The sequence below is a fragment of the Cygnus olor genome, chromosome Z (assembly GCF_009769625.2).
Source record: "Cygnus olor isolate bCygOlo1 chromosome Z, bCygOlo1.pri.v2, whole genome shotgun sequence".
Lineage (NCBI taxonomy): Eukaryota > Metazoa > Chordata > Aves > Anseriformes > Anatidae > Cygnus > Cygnus olor.
The window spans coordinates 13,447,272-13,459,651 of NC_049198.1; the positions used below are offsets into that span (position 1 = coordinate 13,447,272).

At 39.5% G+C, this 12,380-nt stretch overlaps 1 long non-coding RNA gene across 7 annotated transcripts in view; it reads left to right on the plus strand.

Annotated features, from left to right (window-relative positions):
- Nucleotides 1-12,380, plus strand: part of LOC121061286 — a 137,651-nt gene that overhangs the window by 24,241 nt on the left and 101,030 nt on the right. The window lies entirely within an intron of this gene.

A 12,380-nucleotide genomic window follows, 5' to 3' on the forward strand; every position in this document is an offset into this window, starting at 1 on the left:
TGTGTTATGAATATGCATTTTTTCATGATTCAAGGCAAAAAATGCATGCCTCGTTTTCAGCTGGGTTGGATTTAATTTTCTTCCTAGTAGCTCGTATAGTGCCGTGTTTTGGATATAGGATGAGAATAATGCTGATGTTTTAGTTGTTGCAGAGCACTGCTCACACAGATCCAAGGACATTTCATCTTCTGGTGCTGCCCTGCCAGCGAGATGGCTGGGGGTGCGCCAGGAGCTGGGAGGGGACAGGGCCAGGACAGGTGACCCAAACTGGACAGAGGTTTGTCTCACATCATTTGGCATTGTGCTGAATAATAAAATTGGAGGGGAGTCGCTGCTTGGGGTGGGTCTGGGCTTGGGGAAGGTCAGTGGGTGGTGAGCAGTTGCACTGTGCATCACAGCATCTGGCTGATCTGGAGGAAGTGAGTGAACTGCTGTGTAGAGCTTAGCTGCCTGCCAGATTAAACCACAAAATCATCAATCAATAATAAACACATTTTCTACTTGGAACACCTGTTACAATTAATTCTGGACAATTAGTTATATTTTTTAATTAAAAACAACAGCAACATGGACATCACTTGTCATCAGCCTGATTTTTATTTTTGTATCACACACATCCTTTTAGTTTGGACTAAGGTTTGTAAGCTGTACAACAGGTCCAATAACATAGGTCAGAGAATTTGGCTGTCATGGGAAGAAGATAATGTCTAAAGAAAAGGTTGTCTTGATTTGTTAGTTGATTGTTTGTTTGTTTTCCAATAGGAATTTAATTATCTTGGGGTGGTTTAGATGTAAATGTTACAAAATAATGTTATGAGTGGATAGTGTTTCTTTTATCTCAGTGACCTTTTGGTAAATAAAATATTGTCCTATCAAAATGCTTAGCCTAAATGGAGCATTGAAGCCACATGTTACTTTTATTCAATTTTATAAATCTAGCTTTCATGTCATGAAGATGTCAAAATTTTCTTATTCATATGCTAGAGTCTTCATAATCCACATAGGAAGAGTTCAGAAGTTTGAACTGCTGAAGAGCCTCTGAGGGCAGTATTAGTCTTCTTGCCTTGATGTAGTGGTGTCCATCTCTCAGGCATTGCCTCAGGGAGCAGAGTTCACAGACCCGGTGAAGGCAGCTAGAGATGTCTGCCCAGAGTGCAAGGAAAGGACAGAAGTGTTAACCTAGGGCACTAAGCAAGGAACTGAGTGGGGAAGCTGAGGATATAGGAAACCTTTCATCCTATTATGTCTCTCAAAGAGGCTTAGGCAGCTAAGTCAGAAGGAAGGTGCCTCTCTTTTTTCTTGGCGTTTGCAGCTACGAATCCTTTCCTGCAAGTAAGTAGGTGGGTGGCCAGGCCTTTCTCACATAAAGTACAGCTGGAACAGGAGGAGGGGAAGGAGCTTGTGGTACATTTGTACTTCTGGCAAATAGCTCAGTCAGCAGAGATCTGTCTGAAATAAAGGAGGGTAATGTTCAAGCTTCTTCTCCAGTGAATATTTAATTATCTATGCAAAAATAGGTGATTATCTAGCTTTAGTCTGGTGGTCTTTTGGTTCATCAAACCATCCCAAATCAGTTATTCACACAGTTCTCATTCGCTCCAGTGTCACAACAGCTTCAACAGGGGAGACAGCTTTCCTTCAAATGTCCAATAGCCTAATGGTTAAATAATTTTCTTGGAAATTGTCTTCATATCTCTGCTCCAATTTGTCCTTCATGTGGCCTTGAATTTGGTTCATTCACATACTGGTACTTTAGTACTTTATTTGGCATCTTCAGGCTTCTAAAAAATGAGGGTGGTTCTGGCATCAAGCGTGCCATTTTGTGAGTGGTGAAGCGTGCTTACAGAATGCTTTCTTCTTTGAAATTCAAAGACCACCTCATGTGAAATCCTAGACCATGCTTTAAATCTGAGGCAGGAACTGAGCTGCACAGTACAGTCATTATCTATGCAGCTGTGTGTATTGCCAGCAGCAAAAATGGATTTACCTGAGAGTTGTTTCAGGGTTAATAATATACAGGACAGTGCAGACATGCATCTCTTACACACTCAGATATGATAGTTGGTATGGTTTGTGCCCTGAGACAGTACAACAGCAAGAACATGGCCCTCTTCTTGAGCAAAAAAAAGGTGCTTATTAGAGCACTGAAATCCTAAATTTTGCATGTAGGTGCACATCTCTTCAAGGTCCTTCAAGTATGAATTTGAAAATATTGTTTTGCAGTATGTCCTAATGGTTCTGAGAAATTTCTTGTAGGATATCCAAGTAGGGTTTGGTGATATTCAACATCAAGATCTAGAGTGCATAGCAGAAGAAACCTTCTCTCCACACCAAAACACTCTTCAAATTTAAATATAGGGTAAAAAAACAGAAAGAGCTGTCATGGTTGCGGCACACTAGTTTACCTATGCCCAAATGGTATTGAAGTTCTGGTAGAACGTGTAGAACAAACAATGATCTGAAATAGCAAAAACAGGTTGTTTGGCTTGTACTTAGTGTGTGTGTGAGATGTACTGTTGGGGAAAGTGCAGAGATTTAGAAAAGTTAAGAAGTAAATCATGCTGGCTGACAATCTGTGCAAGCTGAAGTGGACATTGATGTCTCGCTACTGAAGGAGATGGTACCCAAAGGATCTTAGAGGACATTTTCTTTCTTGGCATCCCACGTTCTTGTTCCATTTGTCTCAATATTCAACCATGCAGAACAAATAAAATTGGAAATTGTATACCATCTTGTAAAAGGTGACTGGTGTATACATATTAAGTTGTTACCTTAATACTGTATTAACTTTTGAGACTTTTAACGGTAGAGTTCATTAAAGGCAGCATTTTGTGCAAGGAATTAATAAGAAATACCATCATGTAGATTATATTTTATGCCTCGCTTCCAAAAGGATTACAACTCCCAGATCTGGAGGAAAGGGCCCATATTTCCCACCACTTTATTAATACTTTAAATCACAGTCTTCTAATCTAATCCATATCAGCTGTGCTCTGAGCAGGCAGACTCTGTCCTTTGATAAGACTCATGGCTGTAACCTGTAGTCCAGCTTGCACAGAAAGAATTAAGGAATTGTTCTTACTGCCTGTTTTAAGTCTTTGTTCACCCAGACACCTGGAAATATGCTTTTCATTGAAATCAAAGAAAGATTTCCTAGGAGCATGATGTATTGAAAAGTACTAGGGAGAAAATGTCAGCATTAGCTTCACATTTTCTTGGATTTCTCTGTTTGTTGCAGATATAGCATTATCCAGGGATAGATTTTGTGTTTAGTGTGTCAAGAAAATTAGTTTTATGCTTGGTATCAAGATGTGGAATTACAGTATGTTCAGCTAACTTGTTCTTAGGATATGGTCATTATTTCAAATCTAATTTAATAAAGATGGGTCAATTGCAGTAGCTAATATGGAGTTGAAGTTGCACAGGAAAGGGTTGAGGATATAATCTCTGAAATATTCTGCATGGAACATGAACCTGTTTTCAATCTACTGTAAGACTGGTTTTCATGTAGTTTTTAAAAGAGTCAATGCAGCATATTTTCCATTTAATTAAATGAACCTTGTACACATGTACAATGTAGATTCCAGATTCTTTAAATTTTACAGTACTAAAATCTGGTAAAATGCCAGAAAAAGTTAATTGAGAAGGAGATACATCTTTGGAAAACATGCAATATGGTATCTGCGCTTTAAAAGACAAACCCATTTCTGGTCCCTGATCAAGCACAAATTCAACAGACTCCACATAAATTCAGAGCATTTTCTGACAAGGCTGCAGCAAAGAGTAAGACAGAAAAACAAGATTTGACTGAGAAAGGAAAATAGGAATTAAAAAGCACTTAGTCTGCATGTGCAAGCAACCATGGGATGACATCAACATACTTGTCAGACGTTTAAAGAGGCCTCCCAACAAATTCATGAGGTTGCTTATTGCATTCATTTTACAGATGGGTTAAACTGAGAAAGCATAAAATTTCAATGGCTAGATCCCATGAGGGATCATTGGCAGAGCTGAGAACAGAAGCTGTCCCACCCAACTCCTTCCCAGTATTGACAAGAGCAACCATTTTCAAATCAAACTTTGAACTTGGCTTACAAAATCGTAACTTCTAAAAAATACTGAGATAAAAACCTCAATGCTTGTTTAACAATTAAAAAAAGATGTTTCTATGCTCAGAGAGATCAAGAAAGGGTAGCACTAGCTGAAGAGAAGAAGAATTTCTTAGAAACTGTGAGGAGTTTGTTCTGAAGCCATTTCTAACCTTTACGCTAAAATTTCTGGTTTTACTGAAAAGACCAACTTTTTCCCATAAACTGGCTTGTTGGTACATCTGAATATATACAAAGAAAAAGATGGGAAATAGAAGGTCAGCCTACCCTTGGATTCAGAGAATACCAGCAAAACCACAATTCTGGTGTGGTGCCAATGTAAGCAGTTTTACACCAAATATGCTATTAGGAGTGTTCATAACAAGTTGTTCTCTGAACAGAGGAACTGGGGATTCCTATGAATTCATGATCTGTTGTCTGTACAATGCTGGCCCTACTGCAAGACCCCTGGTTCCTTCTCCCTGCCCCTGCCCCAGATCATCCCCTGCCATACATCTGTCTTTCTCCTTGTCAGCTTTTGTACAACATTACTGGTATGCCCTCAGCTTTGCCCAGTTCCCCATTTTCCCTGCTTCTTTAACACCCACAGGTCTGGTCCCTCCCTTCTATGAGCACCACAAACTCTCAGCTTCTCCCCTGCAGCACAATATCCACAGCATCCTCTCCCACCTTCATCTCTCCCTCTCCCCCCCCATCTCTGTCTCTCACTGGCAAGTGCTGTTCTTTCTACTAAACTCAGCTGGAATGGGTAAAAGAGTCTGGGTAGTATTAGGGTGAGACCTGAGAGGCAGTTTGATAGGGACATGTTCAGACACATCACGGCCAAATAAATATCATTTCCCCAGGCAACGTGGAGCACCATTCTGTGTTATAAACTACTTAAATTAATAATAACAGCAATAATAATCACAATCATAAGTTATTTAACCTATAATAACATGGGTGTGCAAAAATACAAATGACAGGAGTAAGCACACCCATGCAAACAAAATTCGGTGTCCTTCATAAAAAGACAGGAGAAAGGAATCTCTCAGAGAAACTTTGAAGACCTTTGTGATGCTGCTGACATAGAAGCAGAGGCAGTCATTTGCTGTCCAGCAGGTCAGTGTTGATGTCTAAGATACAGCAGACATACAATTACTTCTGAGGGAAAGGACCCTCTTCTCACCGAGGACTCACAAAAGATTCAGGAGTCCAGAAGAAAACTCTCAGTCAACTCAGCAGGCTTTGGAAAGGCACAAAAAACCTCCTCTTACTTTCCTCCACACTTCTGTCAGAATTCCCAGTGATCTTGCTGCAGTAACAAACTCTGGATGGAGAAGAGCTAAAACTAAAATGAAAACTAAATCCCACTAGAACTATTTTTAAATCATGACTCTGCTGCCATGGATTTTTTCCAAGAAATTTTTGCCCATCTGTCCATAAAACAGTTTGCCCTGGCCGTATTTCCATCCTCCCCCTAAAAGACATTTTACATCCAGTTGAGTGTCATTAGCTACCCTTACTGTAGCCGAAGTTCTGATGTTTTCTCACCTCCCACGCTTGGGCCAGAAAGAGACCCCATCAAAAACATTCGGAGACTTTAATGCCTCCCCTGCTTCCTTCCTTTTTATGTTGTACAATTATATAGGCAATGAAGCACAGCTGTAACTAAAAAGTAGAATTACCATTATACCATTGCTTAGCGATTTGACTACTGAGGGAAATACTCGTTTCAGGACCGTGAGATTGCAGTAGGCCTCAGTAAGTTTTTGCATATTTTGCTTCAGTTTCCTGTTGGGAATATTTAAGTGTATGGTCTTCATATAGCTTTCTGGCTTACAGATTGCAAGGTCACTGATGGAAAAAGATTTAAACCTAAAAAGCGTGCTTAATCTATATTTTGACAGAGTTTTATTTGATCTTGGCAGGTCAAACCTCTTTGGGGAATAGTTAAAAACGTCTTTCTAAGCTCATTATTGTCATTCTAAAGCAGCTCTCAAAAACTACATAACTGCAAGCTTCAGGGTAAGGCAGCTGTACGTTTATTAGACATAACATTACACAGCAGTAGTACAAGGTCTTAGATTAGCTGGGCTGATAACGTTTTACACTATTCTGATATAATAAGTGAGACTATGTGATGTCTGCTAACAAGGCAATGAAATGTTTAACTGGTGCAATGTATTTCTAGTAGATTAAACAGATTAATGTTACAGTCTCGTCAAAGTTGAGAAGCATTCTGGATTTTCTAGAGTAGCACTAATGCATGCTGGTAGAAAGGGCATTGAGAGAGACCAAGAATGGGAGTGAAAGGAAGGCTGAGAGCTAGTCAGGTCAGTTCTCTCTCTAATCAGTAACAGAAAATAAGTGTACTGAATGTGAAGATTAACATTAAAGAAATAAACCTAACCATTGAAGTTAAGGTTGTGGAACTGGAAGTCAAGTCATACTGCAGTGAACAATAAGTGGCCGTGGTGAGTCCCACGTATCTATGAGACCCAGAGCAGAGAGAGCCCAAGTATTCGAATTAACCAAAGTGTTCAAACACACTCAAGTTCAGCCTGTGACGCCATTAATATTCCTAGACTTAATGTATACAGAACTGGTACTTTTAAGGATAATTATAGAAGGTCTGGACTTTGTAAGTTAAATAAACTTCTTTGCTTAAAGGATACAAAGAACTGTGAGTCCAGACAGGACCCACCCATGCCATACAAGAAGACCTAGGGTAAGCAGGAGGCTGAAGTGCCAGGTCCTGTGCTCAGATAAATCTCAGATGAGTTAGCATAGCAGCAGTCTCTCCTCTTCCACCTCATGTGATGTATATGCTGTGTTTCATCTTGGGTGCATAGGGGCTAGCAGGAGAGTTTAGGCTGTGCACCCACGAGTGTCTGTGTCCAGAATGTCTGGAGCTGACAGGACATAGTATTGTGTGTAAGACACTGCCTGTAAGATGTTAACCCTGCCTTTGGTGTTAGCTGCCTTCCCCAGCAAGTCTGTCTGTGCTGACACACGCTAGGTCCCTCAGTGTCCTTGGCTTACTGATGAGCTAGTCCTGAGACATCAAGGACACTGCTGCATGGTACAGACAGCTGCATGTCTGCTCTTGGGAGGGCAGGATTTATTGCTCTGGACTCAGCATCACACTGATGCAGTCACATGGCATCTGGATTGCAGCTGGTTATGGAGCAAGCAGAGGGTGAGAGGGACTGTTGGTAGGACTGTAGGTGTGGTCTGTTTCTGTACAGGAAGATGATTTTAAGGAGTTGAGCTAGAAGGGTTAAAAAATTCTCCAAAAGAAAGCAAATGTCACAAATATCAGTTATCTGTTTGCTTTGTTGGCTGCACTCCCAGAAGGCCAAAGTGCTTCTATTCTATCTGTGCGTTTCTTCCACGTCACCTGAAAAAAAATGAAGCATCGAAAATTAATTACACTTATAAAAGCTCCTGGGTCGGGGCAAGTTGCTCCATTTCGAGTAAACTCCTGGGTTCCTGACTATCAGCACTGTCCTCTGACGAATTCAGGAAACTCTTGCTGTACATCACGTATCTCTGTGGAAAGGGAGAGAAACATATACACAAAATAAATATTCCTGAAAGGATTACCTAACCAACCCCTTGTGTTAAAATTGGTCATTGGAAATAAGTTTTCTTTTCCATTTAGAGTTGTAAAATTGCTTTTAAAATTCTGGGATTTAGAAACTATTTTATGTTACTTACAGAAAATGTCCTGGTGATCCATTGTTTAATTTTACCACTCATTGTTTAATTTTACCACTCATCTGTACAGCCCAAAGGTTGTTACTTCTGAACAAATTCTGTTCAACTGGGATTTCCAAGTTCTACATTATATTTTAATATGTACTGTAATATTATTTTGAAGTTCTTTGGGTAATTGCATCTTCAACTAATTGCATCATGGATTTATGATACAGTTTATGTGGTGCTTGTTCCTCACAACTGCCTCCTCAGCTAGGAATCATTTTGCTCTTCTCGAATTGAGTAGAAATATTGTCTGGTAAAACTTCCTTCACCATCGAGTTCTTAAGAAAACAAAACCTTCACTTTGATTTTGTGCATTTATAGTCAAAGACTTTCCAAGTAAAGAGCATTGATCTGAAAAAGGCTTACAGCAGCACTCATCATTTTCAAACTACTTCAATACATAGACTAAAACAGAGGCTTAATGTATTGGGTATTGCGTGCATCCTGTTTTTATGTGTTTTACTTCCTTGAGTTAAACTCCTGAGATAATCTTTTAGAAATCTATTGCGTTAAATGCCATTCTGCAGCCTTAACTGAACCTATCAATGACTAACAGTTTTTTTTTCTTTCTTTTTTTTTTTTTTTTCTAAATAGACAAATCCAACTAGACACTAACTGTGAAGTAGATCTGCTCAGTCTGTGTGTGTGTATAAGCTTCTTAGAATTTGCTGCTGTTTTCATTCCTGTTATTTGTAAGTCACCCTTATGTGTAAGCATCCTCTGAAAACAAATAGTAATAATAGTATAACCACTTGTTTATGGTTTGCACAGAGATGCAGTTGGCACATCAGCTTGCTAGCCAGTTGAGTCTGCTATTGCTTGATAGCACACATGAGAAATACATAAAGGGATACCCATATACACCACTTACCTTGTCACAACAGCAGCATTAATTGTTTGGCTCTCCAATTAGAAATCTCTCCCATTGCTTAGGGTGATTGTATTGGGTTGGACTCAATTGCTTGGAAGGCAATTGAAAATAATTAGAAATTCAAAGAGTTGGCCTTCTTCCTGAAAGTCAGTCCAGTTCCACCGTGGTCCACACTGGTGTACCCCCATCTATGCTTGACTAATATAGTGTGAGTGTATTTCTAATGGCATTATCATTTAGATATTAATGTTAATCTTTACACAGGCATATCAACTGAATTAAAATAAAGAAAACTGCATTGAAATGCTAGCTGTTAACATGAAGGTAATTGCTCTGGATTTCAGAGTCTCTGTCATACATTGAAATATGATCTTTTTGAGGAATGGTATTTTTCAGAATCAAAGATATTATGATTTTTTAATTTTTAAAATAGGACAACAATAAAATTGAAATTTGTGCAGCAAGACAGTTAAATATGTTAGTGGTCCCACTGCATTACTGCTTACATGCTCAGAAATAGGCATTTACTGAAATAACTTCTTGAAAGGTTCCAGAACCATTGCTTGGGCCTGTGTATGTAAAATGTGGGCAATAGTTAATAATATGGGATGTACTGTCTAATGCAGAGGTGGCATATGAAGCTTCCTATTTCCTAAAATAACAGCCCTGAAAACACAGGAGGAAAATGCACAGGAGAAATGGAAGAGCTAATTGAAACGGCAGATTTACAGTGTAGGATGAAAAAGCAGGAAGAAACAAAAGGGACTGTTATTATCTGAAGATAAAATCCTGATGCTGTATTTGTATTTGCACAGGTTAATAGATAATTTTGGAATAAAAAGTGAAGCCCTAACCTCCATGAAAGCGACTGTAAAGCACAGTACAGTTACTTTTATGGGCTAGGGCTTGGCTCTGCTTTCCAAGGGCAGACTTATGTCCTGGCTGAATCTGTCTTGGATATCTCTTGAATCAGCAGTGAGAGCAGAAGCTCCTACCCCCTGACCGACAGTTGCTTTGAGTGTAGGCAGGGATTTTTCACTGGGTTGTTCTGCTTGTTACAAGGTGAAAGAGGAAGAAGTGGGAGAGAATTTGAAAGTGGAAATCCATCTACTGCCAGAGGTCTGTTATTGGGTCAGCTGCAGTCCTGGGCTTTTTATAGAAAAAAAAAGTCCTGGGCATGGCAGGGATGAAATTGAGTAAGAAGATGTTTTAAAGTATGAGAATGGCATGAGCTTTCAGGGAAAGGAGGTTGTATGGAGTAGCCCAGAGGCCCTGAGCTTGGCATGATCCTATTCTACATACAGTAGGGTCTGTAGCACACACAACGCAGATCTAGAATGTACACACTGATCTTTTGGTGTATTGCATGCCCAGTCTACTTTGAGCATGATCCTGTATGTCCTGTGGGTCCATGCAGTGAAATGGCACTGAGAAAGGGTGCGAAGGGGAAGGGAGATGCCTTCTGCCATATTTCAGCAGTTGCCATAATCTGCATTGGCCTCATGAACCTGTGAAGACATTCATTGTTTGAAGGGAAATCTTACTCTTTATCTTCAGCAGCATTACCCTGATCTGGAAGGAAATCCTGCAGTGTCACTACAGTCAGTGCAGAGAGCTGCAGCCAGCCAGCGTCGGTCTGGCTGCTGTCACCAGCACTGGTTTTCACATTAATTCCAGTGACTTTGCTGGCATTACACTGATTTGATTTTAAAATACTCTCCTGGATATGAATTCCATGTGCGCATGGTCTGGGCAGAATTTGTTTGTTTGTTTGTGTTTTGATGGTTTGTTTGTCTTGGAGGTTATTATAGGGCAGGGCTGACATCCTCACCCTGCCCAAAGCAAAGGCAGATCATGGCCTCACTGCTGCAGCGCAAGGATCCCATTTAAAACCTTCTTCTCTGCCAGAACAGGCAGCCAAATTGTAGCATGGAGTCTGACAGCAAGAACCAAGTGTTTTTGTTTTTTTTTTTTAAAAAGCTATCTTGAAAATATGTTTCCCCAACCATAGACATTCAGTGGAGGCTTTGTTTCACTGCTCTGCATTCAGGTTTGTGCAACATGTGTATCTTGAACCATGATTTGAATTATGAAGTTTTCTTTCTGTTTTGAAAGAACACACAAACACAGCAGGATCAGTTAGTCTTAGGGAGCAATCCTTTTTTTTTTTTTTTTTTTTTCATATGGTGCTTTGCACTTGCAAAACACTAAAGTTACCTTAAATATTATGAGTGTTAAAATTTTTCATACCATCTTCTTGATGAGCATGGATACATTTCAGAAATAACCATTTGCTATACAAGGCTGTTACAACATCCAGCCTGAGTGGCAGCTCTGTGTACACAACTTTGCAGCTGTCTACAGGTTTGCAATTGTAGAATTAGGAACCAGGGTAAAAGTGAATCTTTCTTAGTGTGATTAAGAAGGGAGACCTTGCAAGGCCTCCTCAGGGATCTTTAAACATGAGAATTAAGAAGGTTGCATGTCAAAGTAAGTGGGCTTTGTTGCTGTCTCTGTATCAAGGCTGGGGAGCAGAAGTGAAGGCCGTGGTACTTTGCTTCTCAGATTTCTGAGCAGTGGAAATTCTTCCGTGGCTGGGTCTGCTAATATTGAATGCTTGCTTTCTCATTCAGTGTCTCTTTCAGACGACTATGTTGTTTCTCTTCTCAGGAGCACGCACTTTTCCGCCCCCGTCTATAATGCTGCTGCAGTATGAGATTATGTATTCTTTATGAGAGACAGCTAATTTCTGAATATTTGAGAACAAGATGGTTTTTCAGGACTTTTCAACCCCACAAATTCATCAGCAGTATGTTCTCCTGTTTTCTGATGGAAATGAAAGCAAATCCAATGTATTTTGTTACTGTTATGAATCATACTAGACACAATTTGATTTTCTTTATATATAAAAACAGACTCATCAGTTTATTCTGTCAATGAAACTCTGTCCAACAATTCCATCTGCTATACCAACACACTGTACACTACCAGTTTGACTATTTCTATTAGCTGTGGTGACTAACTACCTTTTTTAAGATCATCAACCCTTTCTACTGATGGATGCTGATGGAAAAAAAATCTCTGTAATTAAGACATTATTTTGGATTGTTGTCACATAATTTAGTGGTTTGTATGTATAGAACATTGTATCTTCAAGGGAGAAAATTCACATGTGAGAGTTCCAAAGCCTACAATAGAGTGTTTTTTTTTTTTTTTTTGGTGAAGAGGTCAAGGCTCAATTATTTTCACATCATTTTAATTTCTGACTCTGATCTTAAAGTGTGATTGTATTGACTTTTGGTCTTCCATCTCAGTGGTTGCAGCTCTAGTCTTGGTAATTAATCAGACATGAAAAGCAACAGGGATTTGGAAGGCATTTAGGACAGCCAGAAGGATGCAGACATTTCTGGAAATGGATGCAAGTGAAGCATGAAGCTAGACTGTAAAACCCAACTGACCTTGTTAGCACTTACTGTCTCTCTCTTCCCCACTCAAGCAGACTGTAATAGATTAACAGAAGCCAAAAACCTGATTCTATGTATCCCAATTTATTTTAATTTGTAGACAGAATCAAACAAGAAGCGCTTCAAGAATAGATTGAATTTTGGTTTGGATTTCCACTGTTCTTTGGTATTTGAAGAGCAATTAATCCA